The following is a 15210-nucleotide window of genomic DNA, read 5'->3' as shown; positions in this document are numbered from 1 at the left end:
CTCACTGTGACTTTGACAGCAGTGACTTCTCTCTTTCCCAAACTCTTACCTTCGCAGCTCCTGAGACCCACTGCCACATGGACTCCTGTCTTTCTTGTCTGATTTTCAGTCCTCCCTGAAGACTCCTTTTTCTCTTCCCATGTCAAAATTGTAGTCACATCTTCTCAGAACTCTGTCACAGAGTTTCCGCAAGGCTGTTCTACCCACAGCTCTTAACCTGACTGCATGTCAGAATCAGCTGAAGAAACCACAGAAGCATTGTATGGCCAGTAGCTGTGGCCACTATCACAGCCGCCTGGCCCATGCAGGTTCGCGTTGGATTTGGACAGTTGGTAAAGAAACAACAGAGCCAAAAACTGGTGGGCCATCATCTTTAATCCTAGCTTGCACCCAGCAGGCAAGTAAAAACACACACTGGGCTCCAAAACCCACTCACATTCAGTGCTCACAAAGCTACTGACTTATCCGAGTTTCCTAGAATCAAAGGTTTCTAGCTCACCAGACTTATTCACCTCTGTTCCCCATCTCCTTCCTTCTCCCTGCACAAACTCTGCACAAACTGGCTTCTCACTCAACACTCCACCATCTTGGCTGCTTCTCCTGGCCTCCTCCACGTGGCCTTTCTCTGCTCTGCTCTCTGCTCTCTCCTCTAATGATAATCTCAGGAACCTAGAGAGCAAGCTCCCGTTCTGCCCTCATTTTATAATGTAGAAATCAAAACCTTTAATCCAATATACAAAATAGGGAAGTCTCTAATACAGGGCTCCCCAAACTATGGCCCGCGGGCCACATGTGGCCCCCTGAGGCCATTTATCCGGCCCCCACCGCACTTCTGGAAGGATACCTCTTTCATTGGTGGTCAGTGAGAGGAGCATAGTTCCCATTGAAATATTGGTCAGTTTGTTGATTTAAATTTACTTGTTCTTTATTTTAAATATTGTATTTGTTCCCGTTTTGTTTTTTTACTTTAAAATAAGATATGTGCAGTGTGCATAGGAATTTGTTCATAGTTTTTTTTATAGTCCGGCCCTCCAACGGTCTGAGGGACAGTGAACTGGCCCCCTGTGTAAAAAGTTTGGGGACCCCTGCTCTAATACAAAGTCACTTATCTGGGGCATGATGGGATTGTACCATCCACATCAAAAAGGGTGGGAAGGGCTTAATCCTAAAACCAAGCCCCAGGCTACAAGAATCTGCCTGCCCACAGCCCAGAGACACACATTAATATCACTCGGGCAACAGCCTCCACGTGGTCAGCACCATCTTTAACAAAGTGAGCATAATATATTTTATCTGCCCAACAAGCATGGACACTTGTCATTTTACCTTCCTGGAGCCCATTCCCCCTTCTACTCAGAACTGTGGCTCAGTTTCCTTGGGGGACCCTCTTATCCTCAGCCCATGTGGCTTTGATGGGGTTGACCCCATACATGGCTCTTAGGAATGTGAACTATCTAAGTATCTCTCCTGGCTACAGTACTTGGCCAGAGATGGGCGTGTGGCCCTGTCAGGCTCGGGAGGATCAGGCTGGAATGATTGGGAAGGGATAACTTTCTTTGCAAAGGGCTTTGTGAAAGAGTAGCAGCTGCTGGCGACATCATGTCACTGATCTTAAAGATCCTGCTCGAGCATGAAACCAAAGCAGGAGGCAAGCCAAGGTGGGGACAGACTGAGTCCTGAGGACATTAAACTCTCGGATCACACTGTGCCTGAAGCTCATCCAAGCCTGCACTTTTCAATTATACAGGAGTCATTTGTGCATAAGCCAGTTTGAATTGGTTTTTTTCTCTTGCAAGTAAAAGAACCCACAGTCACAAGTAGTCACCCTCATCTTACTGAGTCGGAATCTCTTCGTGAGGGAGCAGGAGCTTAGGGAAACCCAGGTTCCATCCTATTTTTAGAAGCTTCCAGAGGGACTGGACCGTACATTAAGAAGGTCACTGCACAGTGCCCTCTCCATGGGGTAACTGTCCTCCTCAGCTCCAGTTTCTGTCTCTCTGATGAGGACTCTCCTGTGCAACCCATAGCACACATCCCTGTCCCTGGTACTTCCCACCCATGTCTCCAGTGCTTCCTGGGAGCTCCATGAGCAGCTCCCCACCCCTCGCCTCCCCTTGCTCTGCTCCCTTTCCTACCCTTGGCCTATGGCACTGGCATCACCCTGAGGCTCAGGCTGGATGACTGCCCTGTCCTCACCCTGACCTCCTTCATTCAGTTGGGACTAAGTCCTGTGGATTCTGCCTCTTTAGTTTCTCTCAGGTCTGTTTCTTCTTTTGGAATTCCCTGCTTCCTCCTGCTGCTGGCCCCATGCCTAGTCTTTAAACAGGCCCACCTCTCCCTCATGGTAGCCACAAGTGGGAGACTCTGCCTAAAGAAGCCTAACCCCTGGACCTGTCAGAATGCTCCAGGCACTGCGGACTCCCAGTCTTTTTTCTCCCTCGGGACTTTATAATCATTGGCCTGACAGCCCTGCCTCTCAGCTCTGCTGCTGACTCCTGCATATAATAAACAAGATAGAAGAGACCTGGACTCCTGGTGGCTTTGTGGAGCTGAGTGGCCAGGCAAACCTAGACTTTTACATCAATGAAAAGTAACCTGTCTCATTTGAGCCACTGTCATTCCATGTCCTAACTGAGACCTATGTTTGTCCCCTCCCCTAAGTTATGAGTTTCTAGAGAACAGGGGATGGCTGTGTTTGTGTCTGTGTCTTCAGCACTCAGCACAGTGTAAATACTCCAGAAATGGTGGTTTGAATGAATGAGTGAGTGAATGAATGCATGGTTGGATGGATTCTAGTTCTGGCTTTTCCCAGTTATATTACTTAACCCATGTATCTACTTCCACTTAAGTAAGATTTAGAGATTGATGGGCAAGAAAGGGAACAGAGAACTGGAATGTATAAGGGTCTATCCAGCTCAAAAATGCAGCCATTTAGCAAGTCTTTATGGAGCACATTCCAGTGCTAGGCCCCTAGCTGGTGTTGAGGTGTCCACAATGGTGGACAAGGCAGGCTTATAGTGGAAGCCAACGGGGTGCTACAATGCAGGACATAGAGGGTGCTTGGGGAGCACAAAGAGGAGCCCCTATAAGCTTGGGGGATGAGACCTGAAAGATGAGCAGAGTTAATTAAAGGAAGGGGTACAGGGAAGGCATGCCAAATAGCGGAACCTGCTTATGCAAAGGCTTGCAGGTGAGAAAGAGCATGTGCTTTGGGGGGAATTGTGAATGGCTCACTGTTGCCAAGACACGGAATGCAAAAGGGAAGAGGTAGGGCTTATGCTAAAGTGGTGGGCAGGGACAAGGTAGGATAAGGAGCTTGGATTTTGTCCTGAGGGCAAAGGGGAATTATTGAAGGGGCTGTGCTCTTATGCTGTGTGTTGGGAGCTATTGACTGGCACCAGATGCAGAGCCCAGAGAGCGTGCACGGAGGCCAGGCTCGAGGAGAGATGCGATGAGCAAGGCAGATATTCTCTCGGGCACAAGCTTGCAGTCGTGCCTTGGTACAGGCTCTGAAACTCAATTCGTTGGTCCCAGGTCAAGGACAGTAGCATATGGTGTCTCTGGGGAGAGTTCTTTGGGATGTTGGGGGCCAGCCCAAAGCTCCTGTTTGGAGATGCAGATCAGACGATTAAAAATGCTCTCCCTGAATCCTCATTTCCTTCCCACTCAGCCATGCCAATCAGTCCAGTGCTTGGACTCTGCAGAACAGGGGGTGGGGGTCGAGGGGCAGGGGCTGCAGATGTGTGGGGGAGGGACAGCCTGACCAGGAGGTCCTGGGATCCTTATTAACTGAGGCCAAAACAAACTCTCTCATTAAGCAGAGCCAAGTGTGGAGGCTGCGCAGATGGAAACGCCAGGGACCTTGTTCAGCAGGCTGACGGGCTTGGAGGAATTTGGGTGCTGTGGTTTCAGGGCATGTGTGATTGTGTGCACGTGTTTGTGGATGTGACACTAACTGCCATCTATCTAGTGTCTCACTGCATGTACTTCCCTTTGTCTGCTTTTGTGTATTGGTACACATGAGACCATACACGTTTCTACACACACGTCCTAGCAGGCACATGCAGGGGAGGGCAAATGTTGTAGCTGACCAGGGCTGCTCCACAGTACAAGTCGGCTGGCTCTAAGCTACTCCCAATGTGTGCGTGTGTGTGGAGGTGTGGATCTGTCCAGAAAGGCGCGCTAACCTCTGTGTGTCATCTGCTTAGGTCTAGATGTGTACACAACAGTAAGTACAAGCTTCTGAATGGTCAGGACCCCAACCATGTCTAGGAGTGATAGTGGCAGTAAATAGGGGCAGTATTTCAGTCACCTATAGCTGCCCCAAAACTTAGTGACTTAAACAGAATGACTTTTTATTTTTTTATTTTTTATTTTTGTATTTTTTTTTGTATTTTTCCGAAGCTGGAAACGGGGAGAGACAGTCAGACAGACTCTCGCATGCGCCCGACCGGGATCCACCTGGCATGCCCACCAGGGGGCGACGCTCTGCCCACCAGGGGGCGATGCTCTGCCCCTCCGGGGCATCGCTCTGTTGCAACCAGAGTCACTCTAGCGCCTGGGGCAGAGGCCAAGGAGCCATCCCCAGCGCCCGGGCCATCTTTGCTCCAATGGAGCCTCAGCTGCAGGAGGGGAAGAGAGAGACAGAGAGGAAGGAGAGGGGGAGGGGTGGAGAAGCAGATGGGCGCTTCTCCTATGTGCCCTGGCCGGGAATCGAACCTGGGACTTCTGCACGCCAGGCTGACGCTCTACCACTGAGCCAACCGGCCAGGGCCTGACTTTTTATTTTTCACAATTCTATGAGTTGACAGGATTTAGCAGAGTGGTTCTTCTGTTCCAAGTAGCGTGGCTGAGGTCACTCATGTGGCTGCATTATGAGAGCTTGGTTGAGGCTGGGACATTCAAGATGGCATCTCACCTATCAGGAGCCACTCTAGGTGGCCCCTCAAAATCCCATGGCTTATCCTGATCTTTTTTTACTGCATGATGACTTTCCAAGGGAAATCTAAGAGGCAAATCTCATTGAGCAAATGTTTATAACACCTCTCTTTCTGTGATACTTGCTAATGTCCAACTGGCCAAAAGAAATCACATGGCCAAGCCCAGGTTCAAGTACAGGGAACTATCCAAGAACCTGCTGTGTGCTACACTGGAAGCCAAAGATGTAACTGTCTACCCCAGACTGAGAAGAATGCCTGGTAGGGTGGGCTGGGGGACCTGTATACAGAATCACTTTACCCTGAGGAGTAGGATTTGGGGAATATTATGTTTAGCAAAGCCCATGCCCAGTGCGCAGATCCTGCCCAGTCCAGCTCTCTCCTGATGACCTCTTGCAGAAGCAGCTGGAGGCCCCACATAACCCATAGCCCTCTGGTCTCAGGTAGTTCAAGAATAATTCAGTAGGAGTTTCAATCTTGGCCTTCATCAGTTTGTTTATTAGCTGTATGATCTAGGACAAATTATGTAACCTCTCTGAACCGATTTTTAAAATCTGAAATATGAGGAAAATAATCCCTATTTCTTAGGGCCATTGTGAGGACTGGATGCAATGATGAATGCTCAGTACCATGTCAGTACTTAAGGTGAGATCGCCCTTGCCATTATAATAACTGCAGAGACTGGAGACACACAACAAAGGCCAAAGAATTCATGCTCCCTCTCAAGCCCTGCGTTCCTGACTCTGAGAAAGGGGACAGGATAGGTCATTGATCCACCAATCACTTTACACCTATTATTGAACTGCTGGCGGGAGCAAAACCCAGAGTCAGGGGCTCACAGAGCTTGCAGTCCCATGGGGTCTCTGTAGGACCCATGTACATTGCCGGAGAAGAGCAGTGCCAGGCAGCATGAGCTGAGGGCCAAACAGGCAGATGAGTAGTGACTCAGGACTTAAGGTGAGTAGAGAATTGGAGCTGAGGTGAAATGCAAGAAGGCTTCCTGGAAGAAGGGAGTCTTGAGCTGAGCCTGCACCATGGTAAGATCCTGACAGAGGAGAAGACTGAGAGAATAGAGCAGAAGTTACTAATTGTGTGGTCCATTCTTGCCAACGATATGTCATGTGATAGTCATGATCCCAATAGCCCCAACCATCCGTACCTTTCATTCCTCTCTTTTCAGATGGCACGGTCTGGTCGTGTTTGGCATACGTACCAACACTACCAGGACTCTCTCCTGTTCCCCCCACCCTCCACCCCCAATACACATTTCACAGTCTTCTCAAAGCAGGATGCTATTATCAATCTATTGAGGTTAGCACTTGAGGTGAAACTATTTTGCTGACTCAGGCTGAGTTGAAATAAAGCACCATCTTTGAAACCAAAACTAAGTCCTGGCCTCTCCATCTGCAAACTCTGTGCCTTTCAGTAAGTGTCCTAACCTCTCTGGATCTCAGCCTCCTGCCTGGGATAGGGAAATATTAATTCCTACTTGGGAATGCTGAGAGACTCAAATGAGATCATGTGTGTGAGGTTCTAATAAAGTACAAAATCCAGAAGAGATGATGGTGATGGTCCTGATCTAGCCAGACATCAGAAAGCTTGAGCAAATGTATTCATTAGGGTCCCATTTGCAGCTATTTGGAGGAAGAACAGACAGTTCAGGAGTGAGAGTGAGAGGCAGACCTTCCGAGCTGTCAGCCTGTGGAAATAGGGCTCGGAATCTGGGCTTCAGTGTGGAGATGGTGGAAGGGCGCCCCGAGAATGTGCTTAAAGAAGCAGCCCCGGACCCGAGCTCTGCCTGACGGGCAGGAAGAGCTGTCGGAAAGGCAGGCAACTGTGGGTTAAGGCAGATGTTTTTGGCTGATGACAGATGGGTAATAGAGAGCACAATTAGTTTACCAAAGCAGATCCCTGTTGACCAGCATCTGGGAACTCCAAGTTCTGCTGTGGTATCTCTGTGTGCTCTCCGCTCTCAACCCTCTGTTCTCCCCCACCACTGTGGAGGATCTCTTTGTCTTGACCTGATGCTCAGTCTTCAAGCCTCATCTTAAGAGCAGCTCTTCTGGTTTGAAGTAGGGAGAGTCCCTACCCTTGTGCACAGAACCTTTATTAATCCTCCCAGCCTCTACGGGTATATACACCTGCAGAAACTGAGCACAGAGAAGTCAGAATGTGGTCCAAGGTCACATAGCTTACTCGCAGCAAAGCCAGATCTGGGCCAGGTCACCCTTCCAGGCACTCTACAGCCTCCAGGCTCAAGCTGAGCCCAACGCCTGGGCTGTGGCCAATGGCCAGTAAACCCAGAGGAGGCTCCGCTCTCCCAGCAGAGCTCGGCTTCCTCCAGTCCTTTTGCTAGCAGTAACTGGGAAAGCAGAACTGCCTGGAACACTCCTGTCAACCTCATCACAAAGGCTTTTCCTTTCTTTTTCTCCTAAAAGCTGTTGTTTTGCTAAGGTCATTTCTAAAGTCAAGGCAGGGAATGCCCTGTTTGTCTTTCCTACACACCTACCTCCCATCAGGAAGTGAGGGGTCTTGTTTTCCCTGATTGATAGTTCCTGACATTAGTTCGCCACCGACAGTCGGGTCTGCTGTAGATATATTAACTTCAATCTTCCCTCAGCTTTCTAAGGCTCTGGAACAACATCTGGAAACAAATGTTTTCTCAAAGATGGAGCAGGAGCAGGAGGCATGGGGCCAAAAGCAAGCCCCAGCCCGCTGGAGGAGGGGGCAGATATGCTGACGGCTCAGGCAAACTGTGGGGAGCACAGTGGGTCAGTGCTCACACTGGGCTAGTGCTCTGAGGTGCTGGACACTGTCCCCACCACAGCATGCCTCTTTGCTTCTATCCCATGGCCAAGGACTAGTAGTCCACCTCCTTGAACATGTCAACTTTCTTGTTTTCCAGAGATGGAAAATTCCTGAAGTACTGGAGACTTCATCAAATTCAAAGTTGTTAAAGTTCCAAATATGAAGCTCAGAGCTGGGCACATTGAAATTCTCAGGAAAAAAGTGATAATAGTGGCAGTGGTGGTGGTAGGGATGGGGTGGGAATGGTAGTGGGGATGGTGGTGGGGAAGATGCTGGTGAGGATGGTGGTAGGGGTGATGGTGGTGGGGATGATGGTGGTGAGGATGATGGTGGTGGGGATGGTGGTGGTGGGGATGGTGGTGGTGGGGATGATGGTGGTGGGGATGGTGGTGGTGGGGATGGTGGTGGTGGGGATGATGGTGGTGGGGATGGTGGTGGTGGGGATGGTGGTGGTGGGGATGGTGGTGGTGGGGATGATGGTGGTGGGGATGGTGGTGGGGATGATGGTGGTGGGGATGGTGGTGGTGGGGATGGTGGTGGGGATGATGGTGGTGGGGATGGTGGTGGTGGGGATGGTGGTGGTGGGGATGGTGGTGGGGATAATGGTTGTGGGGACGGTGGTGGTGGGGATGATGGTGGTGGGGATGATGGTGGTGGGGATGGTGGTGGGGATGGTGGTGGGGATGATGGTAGTAGGGATGGTGGTGGTGGGGACGGTGGTGGGGATGATGGTAGTAGGGATGGTGGTGGTGGGATGGTAGTGGGGATGATGGTGGTGGGGATGATGGTGGTGGGGATGGTGGTGGGGATGATGGTGGTGGGGATGGTGGTGGTGGGGATGGTGGTGGTGGGGATGGTGGTGGTGGGGATGATGGTGGTGGGGATGGTGGTGGGGATAATGGTTGTGGGGACGGTGGTGGTGGGGATGATGGTGGTGGGGATGGTGGTGGGGATGGTGGTGGGGATGATGGTAGTAGGGATGGTGGTGGTGGAGACGGTGGTGGGGATGGTGGTGGGGATGATGGTAGTAGGGATGGTGGTGGTGGGATGGTAGTGGGGATGATGGTGGTGGGGATGGTGGTGGTGGGGATGGTGGGGATGGTGGTGGTGGGGATGATGGTGGTGGGGATGGTGGGGATGGTGATGGTGGGGATGGTGGTGGTGGGGATGGTGATGGTGGGGATGGTGGTGGTGGGGATGATGGTGGTGGGGATGGTGGGGATGGTGATGGTGGGGATGGTGGTGGTGGGGATGGTGATGGTGGGGATGGTGGTGGTGGGGATGGTGATGGTGGGGATGGTGGTGGTGGGGATGGTGATGGTGGGGATGGTGGTGGGGATGATGGTAGTAGGGATGGTGGTGGTGGGGACAGTGGTGGGGATGGTGGTGGGGATGATGGTAGTAGGGATGGTGGTGGTGGGGACAGTGGTGGGGATGGTGGTGGGGATGATGGTAGTAGGGATGGTGGTGGTGGGGATGGTAGTGGGGATGATGGTGGTGGGGATGGTGGTGGTGGGGATGGTGGGGATGGTGGTGGTGGGGATGGTGGTGGTGGGGATGATGGTGGTGGGGATGGTGGTGGTGGGGATGATGGTGGTGGGGATGGTGGGGATGGTGATGGTGGGGATGGTGGTGGTGGGGATGGTGGTTGTGGGGATGGTAGTGGTGGGGATGATGGTGGTGGTAGCGATGGTGATGATGGTGGTGGTGGTGGCAGTAGTAGATGAGATGGTGAATGAGATGGGTGTATACAAACTAAGATATCCATGTGCTCATCAAGTTTCTCCCCAGCACATGTCTGTATTGGCACTTGACCAAGCTGGGCCAACTACAAGAACACACATTTCTAGCCACTGTGATTGACCCAAAGGGTGAACAAGCTGAACCAGTCAGGGAACTTCCTCAGGATTTTTTAATATGAACTTGGGAGATGGAAATTTTTTGCTTTGGGGTCACTATGCAGCCAGGATGTAAAGCTCTGAAGCTCACATGGACTGGGTTGTACAGAAGGAGAGAGTTAAAGTAATAGCAGAGAGAAGGAGAGATAAGAGATGAAAAGAAAGGAAGCATCCTTTTGGTGTTTGAGTGTTTGAATCTCTTAGGCATAGTTATCCCTAGGATGGTCTTGCCTTCTCCAGTTTGGGTGTATAAACCAAGACCCCACCTGCCTCTCTTTTTTTTCCCCTTAAGCTAGTTGACTGGGGTTTTCCTCTTGTGCTACCAAAGGTTCTGACTGACCCTGAACAGAAGGTGATCATGGAGATGTAAAGACGATTATGTGAGAGGGAGTCTAACAATGATGACAGTAGAGATGAGAATGAAAATGGCAAAGATAACACTGGTGATGAAGATGGTTACGGTGATGCAATGGTGCTGCCAAGAATAAAGGTGGTGGTGATCATGGTTTAGAGTAGATGGTGAGGCCCTGGCCAGTTGGCTCAGTGGTAGAGCGTTGGCCTGGCGTACAGGAGTCCCGGGTTCGATTCCTGGCCAGGGCACACAGGAGAAGTGCCCATCTGCTTCTCCACCCCTGCCCCTCTCCTTCCTCTCTGTCTCTCTCTTCCCCTCCCACAGCCAAGGCTCCATTGGAGCAAAGTTGGCCCGGGTGCTGGGGATGGCTCTATGGCCTCTGCCTCAGGCACTAGAGTGGCCCTGGTTGTAACAGAGCAAAGCCCCAGATGGGCAGAGCATCGCTCCCTGATGGGCATGCCGGGTGGATCCCGGACGGGCACAGGCGGGAGTCTGTCTGAATGTCTCCCTGTTTCCAACTTCAGAAAAAAAAAAAATTAGAGTAGATAGTGACATTGACAGGAATGATATTAGTGATGGTGTTGGTGACCACATGATTGATTATGTTGAAGCTGATGACTTTACCAGCCTAATCTGGGTATATGTCTTAGAAACAGGGCCAAAAGACCCAGGAAAGGATCATAAAAAAGAAAAGATGAGGTGGAGCAAACAAATCCTTGAGGAATGTCAGATGCTGTCATTTTTCTTAGCTGGATCAATTCTAGCTAAATCTAGACATGAAGGAAAGGGTCACAGATGGTACCCCATAGAACTTTATAACTGTATTAAAAATATCTGAAACAGAAAGACCCAGGTTCCTCAACCCATTGGGTCCTTTGGAGAATGCCAGGTGGCTCCAGGGATTCAAACATCACGTATGATGAACTTGAGGCAAGACAGCAAACATAAAGCACTGTATCTTGTGTCTAATCATTTATACTTTGTGTACATCTGTTACTATTTGTTCATCATGATCTACTTAGTGAAAATAAGATACTTCTGGAGAATAATTGCAACAAATTTTTGTTAAACATTTACTAGGTGCCAGGGACTGTTCTCCTTGCATGATGAAATTATCATAACTCTAGGTATTACAAACATGGAAACTGAGGTAGAGTGAGGTTTTATAACTCATCCAGGGTTGAATGTTGTCCAAGGTGACACAGCATACTAATGGCAAAGCCAGGTCTCTTCCCTACCAGGCACCCTGCAGGTTCAAGCTTAGCCCAATGTCTGGACTGTAGCCAATGGCCAGAAAGATTACTTTTCTGCTAAAAGGAGATTCTTCCCCTCTAGGAAGAAAGAATCAAGTGGCAAGAGAAATACAGACCTGACTTTAATACAGGAGGGTCAGTACTGACCCCTGTGCTGTCTCCTCCCTCAGAAGTTATAGACCTCTGTAGCTGGATTTTAAAAAGTAAATGCATGCCATTCCACAATGGAAAATTTTCTTTAAAAAAAATAAAGAAAGAAAGTAAAACATTCTCCTGTCATCTCCCTTGGCCAAGGAGAACTAAGAAAGATAAATGAAGCCTTTTACACAGATGCAGGAGGTTCCAACTCGGAGCTCCACCCTGACATGGTTCTGGCTTTGTTAGAGCTTCCTGCAGCTTCAGGAGCACCCATTCCAGTTCCTCTGGGAGGCCTACAGGTGCTCTGACGTGGGAATGTGGTCCTTGGGAGCCAGGGTCCCATTCTCTTCATTTTAGCTTTTTCTTCTCAGTAGTGACCCCTGCAGGCAGGCAGCACCACTGCACTTGCTAAAGCTGTTCATTTATCTAGTTTACCACCTGTTGGGCACTGCTCTCACACTGAGGCCCCAACAGGTGAAAATACTTGTCCAAGGTGACTTAGCAAGTAAATGGCAGAGCCAGGACCAGAGGTAAGGGTTCAGTTTTCCAACCTGAGGACTTTCTTTTATACCTACCACTGTGCCCATCAAAGCACATGCTCAGAAGTTCTGACATCAGTCTATTGGTTGGGGATGTGGTGAGAAAACCTCTGAATTTGGATTCATCAGCCACCAGCTCTTTCAGCCCCACTTTTAGCCCTCTGTAATGCTATAACTTAGCTTCACTTCCCTTGTGGTCCCAAGGGAACTGCCCCCAGCTCCCACCACTATATGTTTTCTCATTCATAGCCTGCCAAAGAGAAAGAGCATTTTGTCTTAGCATTACCAGCAGAAGTCCTGAGAGTCATCCTAACTGGACTAGCTCAGGTCACATGCTTACCTCTGGAGCAATCCTGGTGGGCAAAGGAAGGAAACTGTTGACTGGCTTCACCCCTGGGGTGGAGTGAAATTAGCACTCACCTCCTTGAATCACTATCCCCAGACAGAAACCAACAGACAGAAAACAAGGCTACTGGGAGGAGCACCTGGGTCTTGGGCAGCAACCAACAAATGTTCACATGGTTGATGGTGCTGGGACCCCTCAACCTCTTTATCAGTAAAAACACATCTAAATTCTTTAATAAAATATAAAAGTTAGTTAATTCTTCACAACTGCTGTAGAGATTTGAATGCTCTGAGGACTCTGTTTACCCAATGTAGCATGGATTATGGGCTGCTGGTAACATGGTGCTCTCTTAAGTTTATGGTAGATGCTTGTTTATATTTCAGCTCATGATCTCTTTACCCTCTTCCTGGCACCTGCACCTGCAAATTTTCTTTGGAAAACTACTTGTCCCTCCCAATCTCTGTCCATGTAATTTGAATAGAACCATGTGACCTAGGTTGATCTTGGAACCAGTGACCTAGAATTAGCCAATCAGTGCAGTCCAATGCACTTGGCTTCAGTGATTGGTTCAGGAATAGACACATGACCCATTCTGGGCCAACAATTTTGTTTCTCTTTGGAAGCAACACTCCTTTTTTTTCTGTTGAGTTTGTGTCTGGGAAGGTATAGCTTGGAGTTGCTGACAGCTGTCTTATCACAACTTAGAGCTTGAAAATGAAGACAACCAGAAGAGAGGAATGCAAATGGGCCAATATGGCTTCCTAGTGACTATTTGAAACCCTAAAACAAGTGATATTTAAAGCTAGGGCTATCTTGGATTTTTCAGAAATATGTTCCAAGAATTCTTTTTGCTTACGCCTGATGAGTTGGGCCTTCTGTCAGTGTACCCCAAAGTATCCTTACTGGCAGAATGTGTGTCTGAGTTGCTCCCACCCTCACCCACCCTGGACTACAAGCTCCTGATTCATCATGTGCAGAGCCCAAGCTTCCAATGAAGAAACTGTTTCCCTGCCAAATGATTCTGCTTGGGAGTGTCAAAACACGGGGCCTGTTGAGAAAGAACAGTCGTCTATAATGATTCAAAGCCACACTGTCGGGCCATCATTACTTTGATCATTACTGTGAAATGTTGGAGAAGGAGGTGCTCCAGAAGAGAAAGGCAGGCAAGGTCCAACCCTTCCAGAGGCACCACGGGGACAGCACCGGGTCACTCCCTAGGGAAATTAAGTCTGGCTCTTGGGAACGTTTCCCAAGAGAATATACATGGCTTTGCTGCAAATTCCCACTCAAATCTTTCCTCAAATGGCCAAATAATCCGAAGAGCTTTGCTATGTAGTTTTCATTCCACATACTATTTGCTCTGCCTGCTTGTTCCAGCCAGCTAAATTTAACCCAATAGAGATATTCTTCTTATGGAATTCAAGTTCATGGAATCCCATAACCCTTGGGACAATGTGTCAACTGTTCCACCATGTAGTTTTGATTATGTCCAATCTCTCAGATGTCACCAAGCATCTTCTACCAGGCTCAGGTTCGGTGGGGCCCTCATGAGCACTGGTCTTTGATGTAACCCCTGCTTCTCAAAGATCTCAGGGATGGGGAAGGTAGGATATGAAAAAGACAAGCTGGCCTGACCTGTGGTGGCGCAGTGGATAAAGCATCGACCTGGAAATGCTGAGGTCACTGGTTTGAAACCATGCACTTGCCTGGTCAAGGCACATATGGGAGTTGATGCTTCCTGCTCCTCCCCCTTCTCTCTCTCTCTCTCTCTCTCTCTCTCACTCACTCCTCTCTCTCTAAAAAATCAATAAATAAAATATTTAAAAAAAAGAAAAAGAAAAAGACAAGCTGTTACTCAAGGCCCAGAGAAACAAGGTTGAGTGACTGGAGTTAGAGCCCTGTGTTTGGAGAATGTGGGGGAGAAGGGGTACAGGGAAGCAGGCATGGCAGGTATCACTGGACCCTTCACCTTTAATGGTGGGGGACCCTCACACTGGGGACAGTGGGGCAGAGACATAGGATGATACAAGGTGCACGTTTATATTTTCTCCCATCTTCTTAGGCTATATTTCTGCATCTAAAGCGCAAAAAGGGCATATGAAAACCATACTCAAGGGGTTAACTGTTGAAACTGAGACTTCACAGTCACATCATGGCCCTTATCCTCAATTAACGTCTTGCTTTTCTGGCCAGGAATCTCATTTTTTTGAGCCAATCTGGAAAGCTTTAAAGAAAGCCAAGAATTGTATGTCTTGTAGCATTATGGTGGTCTCTAAGCCGGCCTTCTACAGGAAAAGCCATCCATAAATATTACGGTTACAAACTTTATCTGTCACAAATTGGCCATATTTCATCATGAGCAGGTGGTTGTTACCATTTCCGTATAGTAGGGGTTTGGTTTTTGAGTACAAAGAACATTTGAGAAGAGGGGAGGAATGAGTCTCTTTCCAAAAAAAGGTGATGATAGGGTGGGGACGGGCTAAATGAAGACGTGGCCCAGAAAGAGGCAGTGGCAGAGCGGACATGGGAGCTGTCTGGGGCCACAGACATTGAATATTCATTTGAAGCTTAGTAGCTCTGTTGCGTGGCTTGGAATCACCATTTAACCTCTCTGTGCTTCATTTAAGAGAGTAAAATAATTGGAGCCTCTAATAGTGGGTGATGATGTATTAGTGATCAAATACTGCATGACAGGTCATGCAAAACTTGGAGGCTTAAAGCAACGATAATCATCTATTGTCTCCCGCAGTTTCTTTGGTTCAGGAATTCAGGAATGGGTTGGCTAGGCAGGTCTAGCTTGCAGTCAACTGTTGATTGGAGCTGCATTTGTCTGAGGGCTTGAGGATCCACTTCCAAGGTGGCTCAATGGCTTCTGGTGACAGAACTCAGTTCCTTTCCATGTGGGTGTCTCCAAAAGGCTGCTTGAGTATCCGCATGAC

Source organism: Saccopteryx leptura, chromosome 9, assembly GCF_036850995.1.
Source record: "Saccopteryx leptura isolate mSacLep1 chromosome 9, mSacLep1_pri_phased_curated, whole genome shotgun sequence".
Lineage (NCBI taxonomy): Eukaryota > Metazoa > Chordata > Mammalia > Chiroptera > Emballonuridae > Saccopteryx > Saccopteryx leptura.
The sequence above is the reverse complement of the archived record's forward strand: the minus strand, read 5'-3'. Positions refer to the sequence as shown.